The sequence below is a fragment of the Nycticebus coucang genome, chromosome 19 (genome assembly GCF_027406575.1).
Source record: "Nycticebus coucang isolate mNycCou1 chromosome 19, mNycCou1.pri, whole genome shotgun sequence".
Lineage (NCBI taxonomy): Eukaryota > Metazoa > Chordata > Mammalia > Primates > Lorisidae > Nycticebus > Nycticebus coucang.
In genome coordinates this window covers 27,899,884-27,920,784 of record NC_069798.1, presented here as the reverse complement: position 1 = coordinate 27,920,784, position 20,901 = coordinate 27,899,884, and positions in this window count along the sequence as shown.

Below are 20,901 nucleotides of genomic sequence, written 5' to 3'. Positions count from 1 at the left end.
AAATTGAGGTGCATTCTGGTTGGGTGCATAGATATTAATAATTGAGATCTCGTCATATTGAGTATTACCCTTAACAAATATGAAGTGACCATTCTTGTCCTTCCTTACTTTTGATGGTTTAAAGCCTACTGTATCTGCAAATAAAATTGCAACACCTGCTTTTTTCTGATTACCATTTGCCTGAAATATGGATGACCATCCTTTCACCCTGAGTCTGTATTTGTCTTTTAAGTTGAGATGTGACTCTTGTATGCAACAAATATCTGGCTTAAGTTTTTGTATCCAGTCAGCTAACCTATGCCTCTTTAGAGGACAGTTTAAGCCATTCACATTGATGGAGAGTAAGGATAAGTCTGGTGGAATTTTGGGTATCGAGTTTTTCAAAGGTCCGGTGGACATTTTTAATCCTTTCGCCAGTGTGGAAGTTGGAGTTTGATCCGAAGTTTCTGAGTGAGTTTACTTTTGTGGTATAGGATTGGGTTGGTCATTGTGGAGGATAGGTCTGAGAACATCCTGAAGAGCTGGTTTACTTATGGCAAATTTTTTCAACATATGAATGTCATTGAAGTATTTAATTTCTCCATCATAGATGAAACTCAGTTTAGCTGGATACAAGATCCTGGGTTGAAAGTTTTTTTGCTTTAGGAGATTAAAAGTTGATGACCAGCCTCTTCTTGCTTGAAAAGTTTCAGCAGAGAGATCTGCAGTTATTCTAATATTCTTACCTTTGTACGTTATAGTTTTCTTTCGCCGGGCTGCTTTGAGAATCTTCTCTTTCATGTTAACTTTAGTGAAGCTAATTATGATATGTCTGGGAGATGGCTTTTTGGGGTTGAATCGTGCTGGGGTTCTGAAGCTGTCTGCTATCTGAATTTCAGATTCTCTAGGCATGTCTGGAAAATTTTCTTTCATAATTTCATGTAGAAGGGCCTCTGTGCCCTTGGCTGCCACATCATCAGCCTCCGAAATTCCTATAACCCTTATGTTATGTTTTTTCGAATTATCTGAGAGCTCTCTGAGTGAGTGATCCGTTTTTGCTCTCCATTTCTCTTCCTCTTTGAGAGATTGGGAGCGTTCAAAGACTTTATCTTCAATGTCAGAAATCCTTTCTTCTGCTTGCTCCATTCTGTTACTGAGGGATTCTACTGTATTTTTCATATCTTTGAGGGCTGTAAGTTCTTGTTTCAGTGTGTCTAAGTCTTTGGTGGTTTTGTCTTTAAATTCGTTAAATTCTTGAGACAACTTTTGAATTTCTCCTCGAATTCCTAATTCCATTTTATTAATCTTGTCTGCAAACCAAATTCTGAATTCGACTTCTGACATCTCAGCCAGTTGTTTATGAATGGGATCTTCAATCACATCTGCCATATCTTTTCTTGGGGGGGTTGATCTATTCTGGTTATTCATGTTACCAGAGTTTTTCCGCTGATTCCGCCCCATGGTTTACTCCCTTTGGTTTTTCCCCTGGGGTTTTATCGAGGGCCCGTACAGTGTTGTGGCCTGAGAAACTGGGGCCCTGTCTGGTGTGGTGGAGCAAAGTGGTTCTGTCTTGTTTTCAGCTGGTTTCTGTTCGATCCTATTGCAACTTCTACTCTGGCTTGAAGTCTCAGCTGTGTGAAAAAATCAGCAATTAAGTCACCCCGCCTGCCCACCTCTGGCCCCAGTTGGAAAAGGAGAATCAAACCTTCCTACAATCGCACACCCAGGGCACCACCTGAAAAGTCCTCAGTCTATTAGCCCAGTTCAAAAGGTCCGAATCAACTGTCTCAATCGGCACTTGTCTCGGGTGGAAGGGTTCAAGAGGTCTCTGGGAACTGGATCACAGGGGCCTGGTGACTCCTCTGAGACAGCTCACCCCAGTGCAGCGTGGAGTCAGGAGGAGCCACCCCGCAAACAGAGCAGTCTGGGAAGGTTGACGTCTCCTTCCCCACTTTGCCCCTCCGTCGGACCCAGTCACTGGTATCTCTGCAGATGGCTAAGCCAGTTGCCTGCAGTGAACAGACACTCCAGGGGTTTGCACCTGCCTGAATCGCGAGGAAGTCTGCCAGGCCCCCACAGACTGCCGCTATCTAGCAGGAGGAGATGGGGCCTGACATCTTTGAGTGTTTGATGCAGGTGTTGGGAAGGAGGTGTTCACTCAGGCTTAGCCCCGTCCCTGATGGATGCTGCTAACAGAACAGAATAGAACAGACAACTTTGTGAGGTTCTGTCTCTGTTCCTGTCATCGCCTACAGGAGACGGGCTGTTTTGAGTTCAAACGTCTTTGCTGCTGGAGAATTGCGTCTGAACACCTCTCTGGGTCGGCCCCGCCCTGGAGGCTTCTGGGTTTGTGAGCCGTGACACCGGTGGCCTCCTCTGGTTGCCCAGGGAGACAGGGGGTGTGGCCTCAGAATATCCAGAAGTGAGCGTTCTGCCGTTAAAGAAAAAACGGCTGTTGATCTACCTCCAGGGAACTGCTGCTCTGGTGTGGGCACTCAGGCGACCCTTTTCTCCTCTGTCCCGCGCACCAGAGTCAGCACTGAGCGGCTGCAGTTTGTGCTGGGTCCACACCCCTTAAGAGATCCCCCAAGAATCAGAACTCTTGGGGGATGGGCCCCCAGACCCGGATTGGGAGTGGGGCGGGGGGAAGCTAGAGTTTCATTCAGTTTCACGCAATACTACGGTCCGGGGAGGGCTCCTGCACTGCACCGCAGGGAAGTGCCGCCAAGGCTTGATTTCCCCTCAGCGGAGTGCCCTCTCCTTGCTCATGTGTCCCAGAGTCAGCGCTGACCTGACGCAGCTCAGGCACTGTGCACTCCCCTCGAGAAATCACCCAAGGAGCCGAACTCCGGAGGGATAGGCCCTCAGACCCCGAGTGAGAGTAGGGGCTCTCAGCTCTCAGCGGGGAGGCCAGAGTCTTATTCAGTCTTGTGCCCGGGGAGGGCTCCTGCACTGCACCGCAGGGAAGTGCCGCCAAGGCTTGATTTCCCCTCAGCGGAGTGCCCTCTCCTCGCTCACGTATCCCAGAGTCAGCGCTGACCTGACGCAGCTCAGGCACTGTGCACTCCCCTCGAGAAATCACCCAAGGAGCCAAACTCCTGGGGGATAGGCCCTCAGACCCCGAGTGAGAGTAGGGGTTCTCAGCTCTCAGCGGGGAGGCCAGAGTCTTATTCAGTCTTGGGCCCCGTATGCCCGGGGAGAGTTGGTGCACTGCACCGCAGGGAAGTGCCGCGAGGCGTGACTCCCCCTCAGCCTGGTGCCCTCTCCTTACTCGCGGGCCTCAGAGTCAATGCTACCAGTCGCAACTCGGGGACTGTCCACTCCCCTTGAGAAATCACCCAAGGATCCGAAGTCCTGGGGGACAGGCCTCCAGACCTCAGTGGGCGGGAGGGGGAGCGCCGGGGATTCAGGGTTGCCAGCAAAGGATTCCCAAAGTTTTATTCAGCCCTATGTCCGGCAGGAGAACGCCACGGCACCCCAGTAGGGGAGGTAGGTCCAGTTTTTAGAAGGTCTTTCCCGTGGAGTGTAGTGGGAGGGCCTTTAATTTCTGCCCGCTTGTTAAATTGTGGGTCTCCAGAGCCGGTCTCATGGGGGAGGGGGACTCCCGTCCGCTTGGTGGTGGATTTTGTACCTTTTGTTTGCGTCCTTGTGATCACAACTTGCCTCAGCGGTGTTGATGTGCGTTCTTCAGCCTTCTCTCTTGGTGAGGCTCAAGTCCACCAGGATACTTACTAAATTCCTGTCCCTTAACTCTCCTTCTGGACGGGAGCCTTTGTTGAAAGCTGGCTTCAGTCCGCCATCTTGTCTCCCTCCGAGAAATTAAATACTTTAATGACATTCATATGTTGAAGAAATTTGCCATAACCAAACCAGCTCTTCAGGATATTCTCAGACCTATCCTCCATAATGACCAACCCAATCCTATACCACAAAAGTAAACTCACTCAGAAACTTCGGATCAAACTCCTATTTCCATACTGGTGAAAGGATTAAAAATGCCCACTGGACTTTTGAAAAACTTGATAACCAAAACTTCACCAGACTTATAAATATTCTCCATTAATGAGAACAGCTTAAGCGGTCCTCTAAAGAGCCATAGGTTAGCTGACTGGATACAAAAACTCAGGCCAGATATCTGTTGCATACAATAGTCACATCTTAAAAGACAAATACAGACTCAGGGCGAAAGAATGGTCATCCATATTTCAGGCAAATGGTAATCAGAAAAAAGCAGGTGTTGCAATTTTATTTGCAGAAACAATAGGTTTTAAACCAAACAAAAGTGAGGAAGGACAAGAATGGTCACTTCATATTTGTTAATGGTAATACTCAATATGATGAGATCTCAATTATTAATATCTATGCACCCAAGCAGAATGCACCTAAATTTATAAGAGAAACTCTAACAGACATGAGCAACTTGATTTCCTCCAGCTCCATAATCGTCGGAGATTTCAACACTCCTTTGGCAGTGTTGGATCGATCCTCCAACAAGAAGCTGAGCAAGGAAATCTTAGATTTAAACCTAACCATCCAACATTTGGATTTAGCAGACATCTATAGAACATTTCATCCCAACAAAACTGAATACACATACTCCTCATCAGCCCATGGAACTTACCCCAAAATCGATCACATCTTAGGTCACAAGTCTAACCTCAGTAAATTTAAAGTAATAGAAATTATTCCATGCATCTTCTCGGACAACCATGGAATAAAACTTGAGCTGAGTAACAACAGGAATCTGCATACTCATACAAAAACATGGAAGTTAAATAACCTTATGCTGAATGATAGCTGGGTCAGAGATGAGATTAAGAAAGAAATCGCCAATTTTTTGGAACAAAACAACAATGAAGACACGAACTATCAGACCCTCTGTGACACCGCAAAGGCAGTTCTAAGAGGGAAATTTATAGCACTGCAAGCCTTCCTCAAGAGAACGGAAAGAGAGGAAGTTAACAACTTAATGGGACATCTCAAGCAACTGGAAAAGGAAGAATATTCCAACCCCAAACCCAGTAGAAGAAAAGAAATAAGCAAAATTAGAGCAGAATTAAATGAAATTGAAAACAAAAGAATAATACAACAGATCAATAAATCAAAAAGCTGGTTTTTCGAAAAGGTCAATAAAGTAGATAAACCTTTGGCCAACCTAATCAGGAAAAAAAGAGTAAAATCTCTAATCTTATCAATCAGAAACAACAAAGACGAAATAACAATAGACTCCTCAGAAATCCAAAAAATCCTTAATAAATATTACAAGAAACTGTATTCTCAGAAATATGAAAATCTGAAGGAAATTGACAGATACTTGGAAGCAAGTCACCTTCCAAGACTTAGCCAGAATCAAGTGGAAATGTTGAACAGGCATATATCAAGTTCAGAAATAGTATTAACCATACAAAACATCCCTAAAAAGAAAAGGCCGGGACCAGATGGTTTCATGTCAGAATTCTACCAAAGTTTTAAACAGGAATTAGTACCTATATTACTCAACCTGTTCCAAAAGGTAGAAAAAGAAGGAAGACTACCTAACACGTTTTATGAAGCAAACATCACCCTGGTCCCCAAACCAGGAAAAGACCCAACATGAAAAGAAAATTATAGACCAATATCACTAATGAATATAGATGCAAAAATATTCAACAAGATCCTAACAAACAGAATCCAGCAACACATCAAACAAATTATACATCATGACCAAGTTGGTTTTATCCCTGGGTCTCAAGGCTGGTTCAATATACATAAATCTATAAATGTAATCCATCACATAAACAAATTAAAAAACAAAGACCATATGATTCTCTCAATCGATACAGAAAAAGCTTTTGATAATATCCAGCATCCCTCATGATCAGAACACTTAAGAAAATCAGTACAGAAGGGACATTTCTTAAACTGACAGAGACCATCTACAGCAAACCCTCAGCCAATATCATATTGAATGGAGATAAATTGGAATCATTTCCATTCAGATCAGGAACCAGACAAGGCCGGCCATTGTCTCCTTTGCTTTTTAACATTGTAATGGAAGTTTTAGCCACCACAATTAGGGAAGAAAAGGTGAGCAAGGGTATCCATACAGGGTCAGACGAGATCAAACTTTCGCTCTTCGCAGATGATATGATTGTATATATGGAAAACACTAGGGACTCTACTACAAAACACTTAGAGTGATCAAGGAATACAGCAGCGTCTCAGGTTACAAAACCAACATTCATAAATCAGTAGCCTTTATATATACCAAAAATAGTCAAGTTGAAAAAACAGTTAAGGACTCTATCCCATTCACAGTAGTGTGAAAGAAAATGAAATATTTGGGAATTTATCTAACAAAGGACATGAAAGATCTCTATAAAGAGAACTATGAAACTCTAAGAAAAGAAATAGCTGAAAATACTAACAAATGAAAAAACATACCATGCTCATGGCTGGGAAGAATCAACATTATTCAAATGTCTATACTACCCAAAGCAATATAGAATTTCAATGTAATCCCTATTAAAGCTCCACAGTTATACTTTAAAGATCTTGAAAAAACAATGCTTCGTTTTATATGGAATCAGAAAAAACCTCAAATAGCCAAGACATTACTCAGAAATAAAAGAAAAGCAGGAGGAATTATGCTACCAGATCTCAGACTATACTACAAATCGATAGTGATCAAAAACAGCATGGTATTGGCACAAAAACAGAGAAGTAGATGTCTGGAACAGAATAGAGAACCAAGAGATGAACCTATCAACTTACCATTATTTGCTCTTTGACAAGCCAATTAAAAACATTCAGTGGGGAAAAGATTCCCTATTTAACAAATGGTGCTGGTTGAACTGGCTGGCAACCTGTAGAAGACTGAAATTGGACCCACACCTTTCACCATTAACTAAGATAGACTCTCACTGGATGAAAGATTTAAACTTTAGACATGAAACTATAAAGATACTAGAGGAGAGTGCAGGGAAAACCCTTGAAGAAATGGGTCTGGGCGAGTATTTGATGAGGAGGACCCCCGGGCAATTGAAGCAGCTTCAAAAATACACTACTGGGACTTGATCAAACTAAAAAGCTTCTGCACAGCCAAGAACACAGTAAGTAAAGCAAGCAAACAGCCCTCAGAATGGGAGAAGATATTTGCAGGTTATATCTCCGACAAAGTTTTAATAACCAGAATCCACAGAGAACTCAAACGCATTAGCAAGAATAGAACAAGGGATCCCATCGTAGGCTGGGCAAGGGATTTGAAGAGAAACTTCTCTGAAGAAGACAGGCGCACGGCCTTCAGACAAATGAAAAAATGCTCATCATCCTTAATCATCAGAGAAATGCAAATCAAAACTACTTTGAGATACCATCTAACTCCAGTGAGACTAGCCTATATCACAAAATCCCAAGACCAGAGATGTTGGCGCGGATGTGGAGAAAAGGGAACACTTTTGTACTGCTGGTGGGAATGCAAATTAATACATTCCTTTTGGAAAGAGATATGGAGAACACTTAGAGATCTAAAAATAGATCTGCCATTCAATCCTGTAATCCCTCTACTAGGCATATACCCAGAAGACCAAAAATCACATCATAACAAAGATATTTGTAGCAGAATGTTTATTGCAGCCCAATTCATAATTGCTACGTCATGGAAGAAGCCCAAGTGCCCATCGATCCAGGAATGGATTAATAAATTGTGGTATATGTACATGATGGAATATTATGCAGCCTTAAAGAAGGAGATTTTACCTCTTTCATGTTTACATAGATGGAGCTGGAACATATTTTTCTTAGTAAAGTATCTCAAGAATGGAAGAAAAATTACCCAATGTACTCAGCCCTACTATGAAACTAATTTGGGGCTTTCACATGAAAGCTATACCCAGTTACAACCTAAGAATAGGGGTAAGGGGGAAAGGGAGGGAGGGAGGGGGAAGGTGGTAGATGGAAGTGGATTGGTGGGATTACACCAGCGGTGCATCTTACAAGTGTTTATGTGAAACTTGGTAAATGGTCTGTGAAGCTAGTGAATGATGCCCCATGAATATATCAATGTACACAACTATGATTTAATAAAAAAAGAAAACAAAAAAAGTAAAGTTGGCATGAATAAGGGTCTTATTTGAAAATGGGTCCAGGGAAGGAGGACTCCAAACATCTCAGTGCTTTGAAAATGTCTACCTCTGATTTTTCCCTTTATTGAAGGAATGTTTCATTAGTCAAAAAAAAGAAAAAAATTACACAACAGATAAATAAATCCAAAAGTTGATTTTTTGAAAAGATTAATAAAATGGATAAACATTTGGCCAACCTAACCAGGAAAAAAAGACTAAAATCTCTAATCTCACCAATCAGAAATGGTAAATATGAAATAAAAACAGACCCCTCAGAAATTGAAAAAATCCTTAACGAATATTACAAGAAACTCTACTGTCAGAAATATGAAAATGTGAAAGAAATCAACCAATACTTGGAAGTACGCCACCTACCAAGACTTAGCCGGAACGAAGTAGAAATGTTGAACAGGCGTATATCAAGTTCTGAAATAGCATCAACTATACACAATCTCCCTAAAAAGAAAAGCCCAGGATCAGATGGCTTTACGCCAGAATTCTACCAAACCTTTATAGAAGAATAGTACCTATATTACTAAACCTCTTCCAAAATATAGAAAAAGAAGGAATATTACCCAACACATTCTATGAAGCAAATATCACCTTGATCCTCAAACCAGGGAAAGACCCAACAAGGAAAGAAAATTATAGACCAACATCACTAATGAATATTGATGCAAAAATACTCAATAAGATCCTAACAAACAGAATCCAACAACACATCAAAAAAATTATACACCAGGACCAAGTGGGGTTTATCCCAGGCTCTCAAGGCTGTTTCAACATATGTAAATTTATAAATGTAATTCAACACATAAACAAACTAAAAAATAAAGACCATATGATCCTCTCAATTGATGCAGAAAAACCATTTGATAACATCCAGCATCCCTTCATGAAAAGGGATGATAACATGATAAGATCTGATAACATCCAGCATCCCTTTAAGAAAATTGGTATAGAAGGGACATTTCTTGAACTAATAGAGGCCATCTACAGAAAACCCACAGCCAATATCATATTGAATGGCGTTAAATTGAAATCATTTCCACTTAGATCAGGAACCAGGCAAGGTTGCCCATGGTCTCCATTGCTCTTTAACATTGTCATGGAAGTTTTAGCCATTGCAATTAGGGAAGAAAAGGTGATCAAGGGTATCCACATAGGGTCAGAAGAGATCAAACTTTCACTCTTTGCAGGTGGTATGATCATATATCTGGAAAACACTAGGGATTCTACTACAAAACTTTTAGAAGTGATCAAGGAATAAACCAATGTCTCGGGCTACAAAATCAATACCCATAAATCTGTAGCCTTTATATATACCAACAATAACTAAGCCGAAAAAAACCATCAAGGACTCTATTCCTTTCACAGTAGTGCCAAAGAAGATGAAATATTTGGGAGTATACCTAATAAAGGACGTGAAAGATCTCTACAAAAAGAACTATGAAACTTAAAAAAAAAGAAATAGCTGAAGATGTTAACAAATGGAAACACATACCATGCTCATGGCTGGGAAGAATCAACATTGTTAAAATGTCTATACTATCCAAAGCAATATAGAATTTTAAGGCAATTCCTATTAAAGCTCCATTGTCATACTTTAAAGATCTTGAAAAAATAATACTTTGTTTTATATGGAATCAGAAAAAACTGGAACAGCCAAAACATTACTCAGCAATAAAAACAAAGCAGGAGGAATCACGCTACCAGACCTGAGACTGTACTATAAATCAATAGTGATCAAAACATCATGGTACTGGCACAGAAACAGAGAGGTAGATGTATGCAGCAGAATAGAGAACCAAGAGATGAATTCAGCCACCTACTGTTATTTGATCTTTGACAAGCCAATTAAAAAATTCAGTGGGGAAAAGATTCCCTACTTAACAAATGGTGCTGAGTGAACTGGCTGGCAACCTGTAGAAGACTGATACTGGACCCACACCCTTCACCATTAACTAAGATAGACTCTCACTGGATAAAAGATTTAAACTTAGAGGGGAGAGATTAAAGATGGTGGATGAGTAATAGCCCCCTGCAACTGGAAACAGCCAGTCTGGAAAGACAAGACTCCAGGCATCTCTGGCCAATGGGAACTGCCTATAATCATCCCTTTGAGGATTCAGGGAGCCAGCAAGGGACTTCTGGACCCCAAGAGGAGGACAAAAACAGTGGAAAACTGGCAAGTGGTTGCATGTGCTTGATCGACCTAATCACGCCGGCATCCGTAAGTACACGCAGCAGTGAGACTGCAAACCGGAAAGGCCTTACCTGTGAACTGTTTTGGTGTTCCTGGACTTGGCACTCAGTTGAACTGTCTTGGGGAGAGCTTGAGCAGGAGTGTGGAGAACTTTGGGCATTGTCTGGGGCCCCAGACTGAGCCACTGAGCTAGGCACAGGAAGCCATTGTGAAAGAACTGCCCCGGCAAGCTCTGCCTTCAGGGTCTCAGAGCAAGGATTGGGCGGGTCAAAGTAACCTACTGACTGAGCAGCCTAAAGGCGGGGACTGAGCTGCCTTACAGCCTTAATCCTTAGGGGCAGAGTGAGATGGTTTTGGCACACTGGAGCCTTGGGCTGTTGGCCTGGGTAGAGTGCTGTGACGTCACAGCTCATAGCAACCTCAAACTCCTGGGCTTGGCGCCGCCCAGACCTCCATAAGAGCTGTGCAGTGACCCCTAACACATGACCCGCACCCAACTGGCCTCCACATTCCCTGACCAGGAACTGCGGGAGCCACGCAACCCTGCGTCCTCCCTCCTTTGTCCTCCCAGCTTCCACACTAGCCCATTTATCTGGACAGGGACTCTGGTAGCTGCGTGCCCTTTGGAGCCCTCCCTGCCTCTGCACAGAGCTCTTCTCCTGGCCAGAGACTGCTGGAGCCTTGGGCCCTCTGTGCCAAAGTCACTGGGCGCCTTGCACTCCCAGAACCATGTGCACCACCCCCAGCCTAGGTGCTGGATCCGGGTGTGTCACAAAGTGGAACTGCTTCCACAACCTGAACTCCCTAGCTGGAGCAGCCCCAGAGGAACTACACAGGGTCACTCCCTACAAAGATCCAGCAATAATAGAGTGATCCCGCTGGGGTCTAATCTTGGAGAGATACCTCCTCAACTCAGAGGACAGCCAGAGGCAATGGTGAAAAATAATCATGTGGTGAAATCAACAGAAATACTCTGGCAATATGAATAATCAGAGTAGATCAACTCCCCCAAGGATCAATGGGGCAGAAATAGCACAAGACCCCATGCACAAACAAATAGCTGAGATGTCAGAAATTGAATTCAGGATCTGGATAGCAAATAAGATCAAATTAGAATTCCAAAAGTTATCTCAAGAATTCAATGGATTCAAAGACCAAATGACCAAAGATTTCGACACATTGAGACAAGAAGTTGCATCCCTCAAAGATCTGAGAAACACAGTAGAATCCTTCAGTAACAGAATGGAGCAAGCAGAAGAAAGGATTTCTGACATTGAAGACAAAGCTTTCAAACGTTCCCAAACCCTCAAACAAGAAGAGAAATGGAGAGCAAAAACAGACCACTCTCTCAGAGAGGTCTCCGATAATTTGAAGAAAACCAATATTGGTCTTATAGGGATCCCCGAAAGTGACGAAGTGGCTTCACAAGGCACAGAGTCTCTTCTCCATGAGATTATGAAGGAGAACTTTCCAGACATGCCAAGAGATTCCGAAATTCAGATAGCAGACAGTTTCAGAACTCCAGCATGACTCAACCCAAATAAGACATCCCCCAGACACATCATAATCAATTTCACTAAAGTTAATATGAAGGAGAAAATTCTGAAAGCTGCCAGATGAAAGAAAACCATCACCTACAAGGGGAAGAATATCAGAATGACTGCAGATCTCTCTGCTGAAACTTTTCAAGCTAGAAGAGGATGGTCATCGACTTTCAATCTCCTAAAACAAAATAATTTTCAACCCAGCATCCTGTACCCAGCTAAACTGAGCTTCATTTATGATGGAGAAGTTAAATACTTCAACGACATTCACATGTAGAAGAAATTTTCCACAACTAAACCAGCTCTCCAGGACATTCTTAGACCTATCCTCCATAAAGACCAGCATAATGCGCCACCACAAAGGTAAACCCACCCCAAAAATTTTTGATCAAATTCCAACTTCCACAGTCACAAAAGGATTAAAAATGTCCACTGGTCTCTTGAAAGGCTAATCAATACTCTCAATTAATGTGAATGGTTTAAATTGTCCTCTAAAGAGGCATAGGTTGGCAGACTGGATAAAAAACTCAAGCCAGATATCTGCTGCATCCAAGAATCGCATCTTACATTAAAAGACAGATATAGCCTCAAGGTGAAGGGATAGTCATCTATGTTCCAGGCAAATGGAAAGCAGAAAAAAGCAGGCATTGCAATCCTGTTTGCAGATGCAATAGGCTTTAAACCAACCAAAATAATTAAGGATAAGGATGGACACTTCATATTTGTTAAAGGTTTTACTCAATATGATGAGATCTCAATTTTTAATATTTATGCACCCAACCACAATGCACCTAAATTTATAAGAGAAACTCTAACAGACATGAGCACCTCGATTTCCTCCACTTCCATAGTAGTTGGAAATTTTAACACCCCTTTAGCAGTGCTGGATAGATCCTCCAAAAAGAAGCTAAGCAAAGAAATTTTAGATTTAAATTCCACCATTCACCATCTGGACTTAACAAACATCTACAGAACATTTCATCCCCAAAAAACTGAATACACATTCTTCTCATCAGCCCACAGAACATACTGCAAAATCGACCACATCCTAGGCCACAAATCTAACCTCAGCAAATTTAAAAAAAATAGAAATTATTCCTTGCATCTTCTCAGACCATCATGGAATAAAAGTTGAACTAAATAACAACAGGAACCTGCGTACCCATTCAAAAACATGGAAGCTAAACAACGTTATGCTGATGGATACATGGGTTATAGACGAGATTAAGAAGGAAATCACCATATTTTTGGAACAAAACAACAATCAAGACACGAATTACCAGAACCTCTGGGATAGTGCAAAGGCAATCCTAAGAGGGAAATTTATAGCACTGCAAGCCTTCCTCCAGAAAACAGAAAGAGACGATGTGAATAACTTAATGAAACATCTCGAGCAACTGGAGAAAGAAGAACACTTCAAACCCAAATGCAGCAGAAGAAAAGAAATAACCAAAATCACAGCATACTTAAATGAAATTTAAAACAAAAGAATTATATAACAGATCAATAAATCCAAAAGGTGGTTTTTGGAAAAGATCAATAAAATAGATAAACCTTTGGCCAACCTAACCAGGAAAAAAAAGAATAAAATCTCTAATTTCATCCATCAGAAATGGTAATGATGAAATAACAACAGACCCCTCAGAAATTCAATAAATCCTTAACAAATACTACAAGAAACTCTACTCTCAGAAATATGAAAATCTGATAGAAATCGACCAATACCTGAAAGCACCCCACCTACCAAGACTTAGCCAGAACGAAGTGGAAATGTTGAACAGGCCTATATCAAGTTCTGAAATAGCATCAACTATACAAAATCTCCCTAAAAAGAAAAGCCCAGGACCAGATAGCTTTACGTCAGAATTCTACCAAACCTTTAAAGAAGAACTAGTACCTATACTACTAAACCTCTTCCAAAATATAGAAAAAGAAGGAATATTACCCAGCACATTCTGCGAAGCATACATCACCTTGATCCCCAAACCAGGGAAAGACCCAACAAGAAAAGAAAATTATAGACCAATATCCCTAATGAATATAGATGCTAAAATACTCAATAAGATCCTAACAAACAGAATCCAACAACACATCAAAAAAATTATACACCAGGGCCAAGTCAGATTTATCCCAGGGTCTCAAGGCTCGTTCAATATATGTAGATCTATAAATATAATTCAACACATAAACACACTTAAAAACAAAGACCATATGATTCTTTCAATTGATGCAGAAAAAGCTCTTGATAATATCCAGCATCCCTTCATGATCAGCGCACTTAAGAAAATTGGCATAGAAGGGACATTTCTTAAACTAATAGAGGCCATCTACAGCAAACCCACAGCCAATATCATATTGAATGGAGTTAAATTGAAATCATTTCCACTTAGATCAGGAACCAAGCAAGGTTGCCGATTGTCTCCATTGCTCTTTAACATTGTCATGGAAGTTTTAGCCATTGCAATCAGGGAAGAAAAGGTGATCAAGGGTATCCACATAGGGTCCGAAGAGATCAAACTTTCACTCTTCGCAGATGATATGATCGTATATCTGGAAAACACTAGGGATTCTACTACAAAACTTTTAGAAGTGATCAAGGAATATAGCAATGTCTCAGGCTACAAAATCAACACCCATAAATCTGTAGCCTTTATATATACCAACAATAACGAAGCCGAACAAACAGTCAAGGACTCTATTCCTTTCACAGTAGTGCCAAAGAAGATGAAATATTTGGGAGTATACCTAACAAAGGACGTGAAAGAGCTCTACAAAGAGAACTATGAAACTCTAAGAAAAGAAATAGCCGAAGATGTTAACAGATGGAAAAACATACCATGCTCATGGCTGGGAAGAATCAACATTGTTAAAATGTCCATACTGCCCAAAGCAATATATAATTTTAATGCAATTCCTATTAAAGCTCCATTGTCATACTTTAAAGATCTTGAAAAAATAATACTTTGTTTTATATGGAATCAGAAACAACCTTGAATAGCCAAAACATTACTATTTTAATAGTAATAAAAACAAAGCAGAGGAATCACACTACCAGACCTGAGACTGTACTACAAATCCATAGTGATCAAAACAGCATGGTACTGGCACAAAAGCAGAGAAGTAGATGTCTGGAAAAGAATAGAGAACCAAGAGATGGAACCAGCTACTTACCGTTATTTGATCTTTGACAAGCTAATTAAAAACATTCAGTGGGGAAAAGATTCCCTATTTAACAAATGGTGCTGGGTAAACTGGCTGGCAACCTGTAGAAGACTGAAACTGGACCCACACCTTTCACCATTAACTAAGATAGACTCTCACTGGATGAAAGATTTAAACTTAAGACATGAAACTATAAAAATACTGGAAGAAAGTGCAGGGAAAACTCTTGAAGGAATTGGCCTGGGTGAATCTTTTATGAGGAGGACTCCCCAGGCAATTGAAGCAGTATCAAAAATACACTACTGGGACCTGATCAAACTAAAAAGCTTCTGCACAGCCAAGAACATAGTGAGTAAAGCAAGCAGACAGCTCTCAGAATGGGAGAAAATATTTGCAGATTATACCACCGATAAAAGTCTAATAACCAGAATCCACAGAGAACTCAAATGTATAAGCACAAAAAGAACTAGTGATCCCATCTCAGGGTGGGCCAATAACTTGAAGAGAAACTTCTCTAAAGAAGAGAGACTTACGATCTACAAACACATGAAAAAAAGCTCATCATCCTTAATCATCAGAGAAATGCAAATCAAAAGTACTTTGAGATATCATCTAACCCCTGTAAGATTAGCCCACATAATAAAATCCCAAAACCAGAGATGTTGGCATGGATGTGTAGAAAAGGGCACACTTCTACACTGCTGGTGGGAATGCACATTAATACGTTCCTTCTGGAACGATGTTTGGAGAATACTTAGAGATCTAAAAATAGACCTGCCATTTGATCCTATAATTCCTCTACTAGGTATATACCCAGAAGACCAAAAATCACAATATAACAAAGACATCTGTACCACAATGTTTATTGCAGCCTAATTCAGAATTGCTAAGTCATGGAAGAAGCCCAAGTGCCCATCGACCCATGAATGGACAAGCAAATTGTGGTACATAGATACCATGGAGTATTATGCAGCCTTAAAGAAAGATGGAGACTTCGCCTCTTTTCATGTTTACATGGATGGAGCTGGAACATATTCTTCTTAGCAAAGTATGTCAGGAATGGAAGAAAAAGTATCCCATGTACTCAGTTCTACTATGAAGCTAATTTATAGCTTTCACATGATGGCTGTAACCCAACTATAGCACAAGAATATGGGGAAAGGGCCAACGGAGGGAAGGGAGAGGAGAGGTTAGGGTGGAGGAAATGTAATAGGTGGGGCCACACCTACGGTGCATCTTATAAATGGTACAGGTGAAACTTACTAAATGCAGAATACAAATGTCTACATACAGTAACTAAGAAAATGCCATGAAGGCTACGTTGAACAGTTTGATGAGATATTTTCAGATTATATGAAATCAGCACACTGTACCCCTTGATTGCACTAATGTACATAGCTATGATTTAACAATAAAAAAATTAAAAAATTTTATATATAGAATATATATAATATGTTTATATACTCAGAATATATATAATCATATCTATGGTATACTTACCCCTTGATTTGTGGGAAGTCCTTATATTGGTGTTGTACTTTAAAAAATTGCTGCATTCTTTTATTTTTTCTAGTCCTTTGTTGAATCTTGAAGATTTTCCACAAAGATAATTATGACACGAGAATAATGATAATCTTGATTTTTTTGCCTCGTAAGACTTTTACTTATTTTCCTGGGTCTTCTTGTGTTGGCTAGAATGGCTAGGACAATGTGGGGCGGAACTATTAATAGTGAATATTCTTGCCTTATTCTGGCTTGAAGGGATGGCATAAACACTGTACCATAAAGAATGATATTTGATTTAGGTTTTAGGTTAAGGGGGCTCTAATTCTGATTTAATAAGAGTATTTATCATGAATGAGTGTTGAATATTGTCAAATGCTTTCTCCGAATTTATTGAAATGAGCTTACATTCATTTTCCATTTATCTATAAATATGACGAATTACATTAATAGATTTTCTAATATTAAACCATCATAAAACATCCTTGTCAGCACTGCCAAGAAAAACCTTATTTGATGATAATGTAAATATGTAAATACCCCAGGGTAGTCAGAATAACGGTTCTCCAAGGAGTGTCACACCCCAGTCCCTGGAACCTGTGACTATTGTACCTTATGTGTTGAAAGGAACTCCTCAAATGGATTAAAGTTACAGACTTTAATACAGGGAGTTTAACACAGGGTGGGTTCCATGTAATCATGAGTACTTGAGAGATGTGGCAGGAGAAGGCCTCACTCTGAGTTTGCTGTCTTTGGAGACATGGAGACATGGAGACAGACGACCAAAAGCCAGAGCAGGCCAGTGGCCTCTAGAAGCTGGGAACAGCCTCACCAGCAAAGGGGCCCTTGATCCCTCAGCTGTAAGGAACTAATGCTGCCAACAAACTGCATGAGTAGGAAATACGTTTTCCCTTAGTTTCTCCAGAAAGAATGCACCTCTCTGGGCACCTTGATTTTCACCCAGTGAGACCATATTGGACTTCTACCCTAAAGAAATGTGATGTGATAAATTTGTATTGTTTTAGCCACAACAATTTTGTTGTAATTTGTTATGGCATCAATAGAAAAACCAGTGTACACACACTTATCCACATTGCTGGACTCAGTTGGCTAATGCTTTATTTACCTTTTTTGCATATTAGTTCATCAGTTAGTTTGCCCTATAATTTCTTCTTCTATTGTTTTGTCTAATGTGTTATCACAGTTATAGCAGCCTTACAAAATGAATTGGGGGAATTCTCTCTTCTTCTACTCTCTAGACCTGTTTGTATAAGAATATTCTTTGAATAACCAGCTACTCAGGAGGCTGAGGCAAGAGGATCACTTGAGCCCAGGAGTTTGAGGTTGCTGTGAGCTATGATGCCATAGCACTCTAGCCTGGGACAACAGAGTGAGAGTCTGTCTCAAAAAGAAAAAAGAAAAGAAAAAGATTATTATTCTTTGAGTATTTGCCATAATTCATTTGTAAAACTACCAGGTCTGGTATATTTTTTCAGTTCCATTTTCATTTTTACCAGAGTAATGTAATATATGTGCATATTTAAAAGTCAGATGGTGTCACCAAGCTTGTAATAACAGCCTCTCAGATCAAATCCCCTCTAGCCCTGGAATCATCCTCATCCAATATTTCAGCTTCTGCTTCTAATCTTTACTATTAAATTTGTGAGTAATGTGCTTTACGGGTTTTCTGTTGCTACTGTAACAAATTACCACAAACTTAGCAGCAGCAAACAATACAAATTTATTCTGTTACTGTACTGGTGATCAAAGGTCCAACATGACTCTTAAAGGGCTCGAATCGAGGCGTCAGCAGGGAAGGTCCCTTCTGGAGGCTCTCGGGGAGAGCCTGTTCCTTGCCTTTTCCGTGTCTACAGTCTACTGGAATTTCTTGGCTCCATCACTCCAATCTCTGCTTTTGTGGTCACATCACCTTCTCCTCTATTATAATCAAATTTCCTTCTGCCTCTCACTTGTGAAGACATTTGTGATTATGTTGTAGCTTTCAGTAGACAATCCAAGAAAATCTCATCTTAAGATTTTGAACTCAACCACATCTGCAAAGTCCCTTTTGCCATATTAATTAACAATCACAGGTTCCAGAGATGAGTGCCTGAGTATCTTGGGGGGCCATGACTCAGCCTACCACGTACGTATTTTCTAATGTTTCTTGATCTTTCAGTTGTAAGTGTTTCTGAATCCACATGGTGGTTCCAGTCTACGTGCAGTTACTTGCTATGGAGAGAACAAGGATTGCCAAGGAAAAGAGGGACTTGATTACAGATGACATCCTCCAGGAGAGGACAGAACTGCCTCAAATCTCCCTCCCTAAATAACTGAGGGTAGGAGTTTTTATACAGATTCAGGAAAGTTTTTGTACGTTGAGGCTGATTGTACTGAAAGCAACGCATGCAGGAGGTCTAATTCAGAAGTCACAAGTTAGGCTCGCCTATAGCTCAAGCGGCTAAGGTGCTAGCCACATACACCAGAGGTGGTGGGTTTGAATCCAGCCCAGGCCTGTCAAACAACAATGACAACTACAACCAAAAAATAGCTGGGCATTGTGGTGGGTGCCTGTAGTCCCAGCTACTTGAGGGGCTGAGGCAAGAGAATCACTTAAGTCCAGGAGTTGGAGGTTGCTGTGAGCTGTGACATCACAGCACTCTATCCAGGGCAACAGCTGGAGGCTCTGTCTCAAAAAAAAAAAAGGTCACAAGTTGGTGATGACTGATGAGTCTTGGTGGTGGTATCCTGCATAGAATCTGCCATTTCCAGGAGACAGCACAAAAGCTTAAAAGGTGAGCTCAACAGAAAGATTATAATGTTTTGGTCATTGAGCACCACTGGCCTGGGAAGCCAAAGCATAAGGAAGCTATAGGAGAAAATATATATGAGGGGGTATCATTTTGTGTTTGTTCATGAAGCCTATTACAGTTATCACTGATTTATTTCCTGTAGCAGCCCGTATAGCCTATGGCTAGGAGGAGTAAGAGTTATAAGAAATACCTGTGTAGCTCAATAATAAAACACCTTGGTGGAAAGGGCATGGAGAAGGATTTAGCTCTCCTAAACAAGCATGAGAGCTCGCAAGATGAGAGCAGTGGTGAATTGGCAGTCTCTACACCTGTGGTGTTGAGAGGCATGAGACCAGCCTTATATAAGGCTGGAGGAGAAGGCAGTCAGGAGTATGCACATTCTATCATGGACCTGCTTACTCTGACTCTGACTCTGTCTCCTCTCCTGCCTGCAGAACGCCAGCACGGCATCTCTCTGCTGAAGATTACCAAGCTCTGCTAAAGACTAAGATCTATCTTTCTAAGAAGAATGCTTTACTCTCTCTCTCATTCTCTCTCTCTCTCCAGCTAAAGTAGATAGTCCTCAGGCACCTAACAGACCTGAGCAAGGTAACTTAGTGGTCCATGTCCAGAACCTAGTTAAGCCGGGTGGCGACATAGCCAGTCCTGGGCCCTGACAAGCTATGTCATGAATGAAATGTGACAAATGGCATAGTGGGCAGGATCTGGTGAAGGCAGACCAAGAGGGAAATAAACTTCAGCAAATAAGAGAGAAAAGAGAAATAGAAATATTTGGAGTGGAAAGAAATATCTAAGACATCCAACAACAGGCCTTTCTCATTTGGTTTTTCCTCTTCTTTCCTATGTTTTCTCTTTCCAAATTCTAACTACCTCTTCTGGGGAAAAAAAGCCGATAAAAGCCTTTAGCCTCTGCTGGGAAGTGGAGGAAAACATGGCAGAAATAAAGCCTTTAGACAAGAGGGAAAGAGAAAAGATACAACTAGGAGATAAGAACCTAAAGGCAAACAAGCCTTTAGCTTCAGGGATGAGAAAAACCTTTGGTAAAACAGCAAAGAGAAAAGTTTTGGAATAGATTGCAGGAGTTTATTAAGTTAGGAAAGAGAACTTCTTTTTTATTAAATCATAGCTGTGTACATTGATATGATCATGGGGCATCACACGCTAGCTTCATAAACCGTTTGACACATTTTCATCACACTGGTTGATATAGCCTTCCTGGCGTTTTTCAGTTATTGGGCTAAGACACATCTACATTTACTAAGTTTCACATATATCCTTGTAAGATGCACCACAGGTGTGATCCCACCAGTCCCCCTCCCTCTACCCACATCCCCCCTCCCTCCCCTCCCTTTCCCCCTTCCCCCTATTCTTAGGTTATTGCAACCCAATTCATAATTGCTAAGTCATGGAAAAAGCCCAAGTGCCCATCGATCCACAAATGGATTAATAAATTGTGGTATATATACACCATGGAATATTATGCAGCCTTAAAGAAAGATGGAGACTTTACCTCTTTCATGTTTACATGGATGGAACTGGAAAATATTCTTCTTAAAGTATCTCAAGAATGGAAAAAAGTACCCAATGTACTC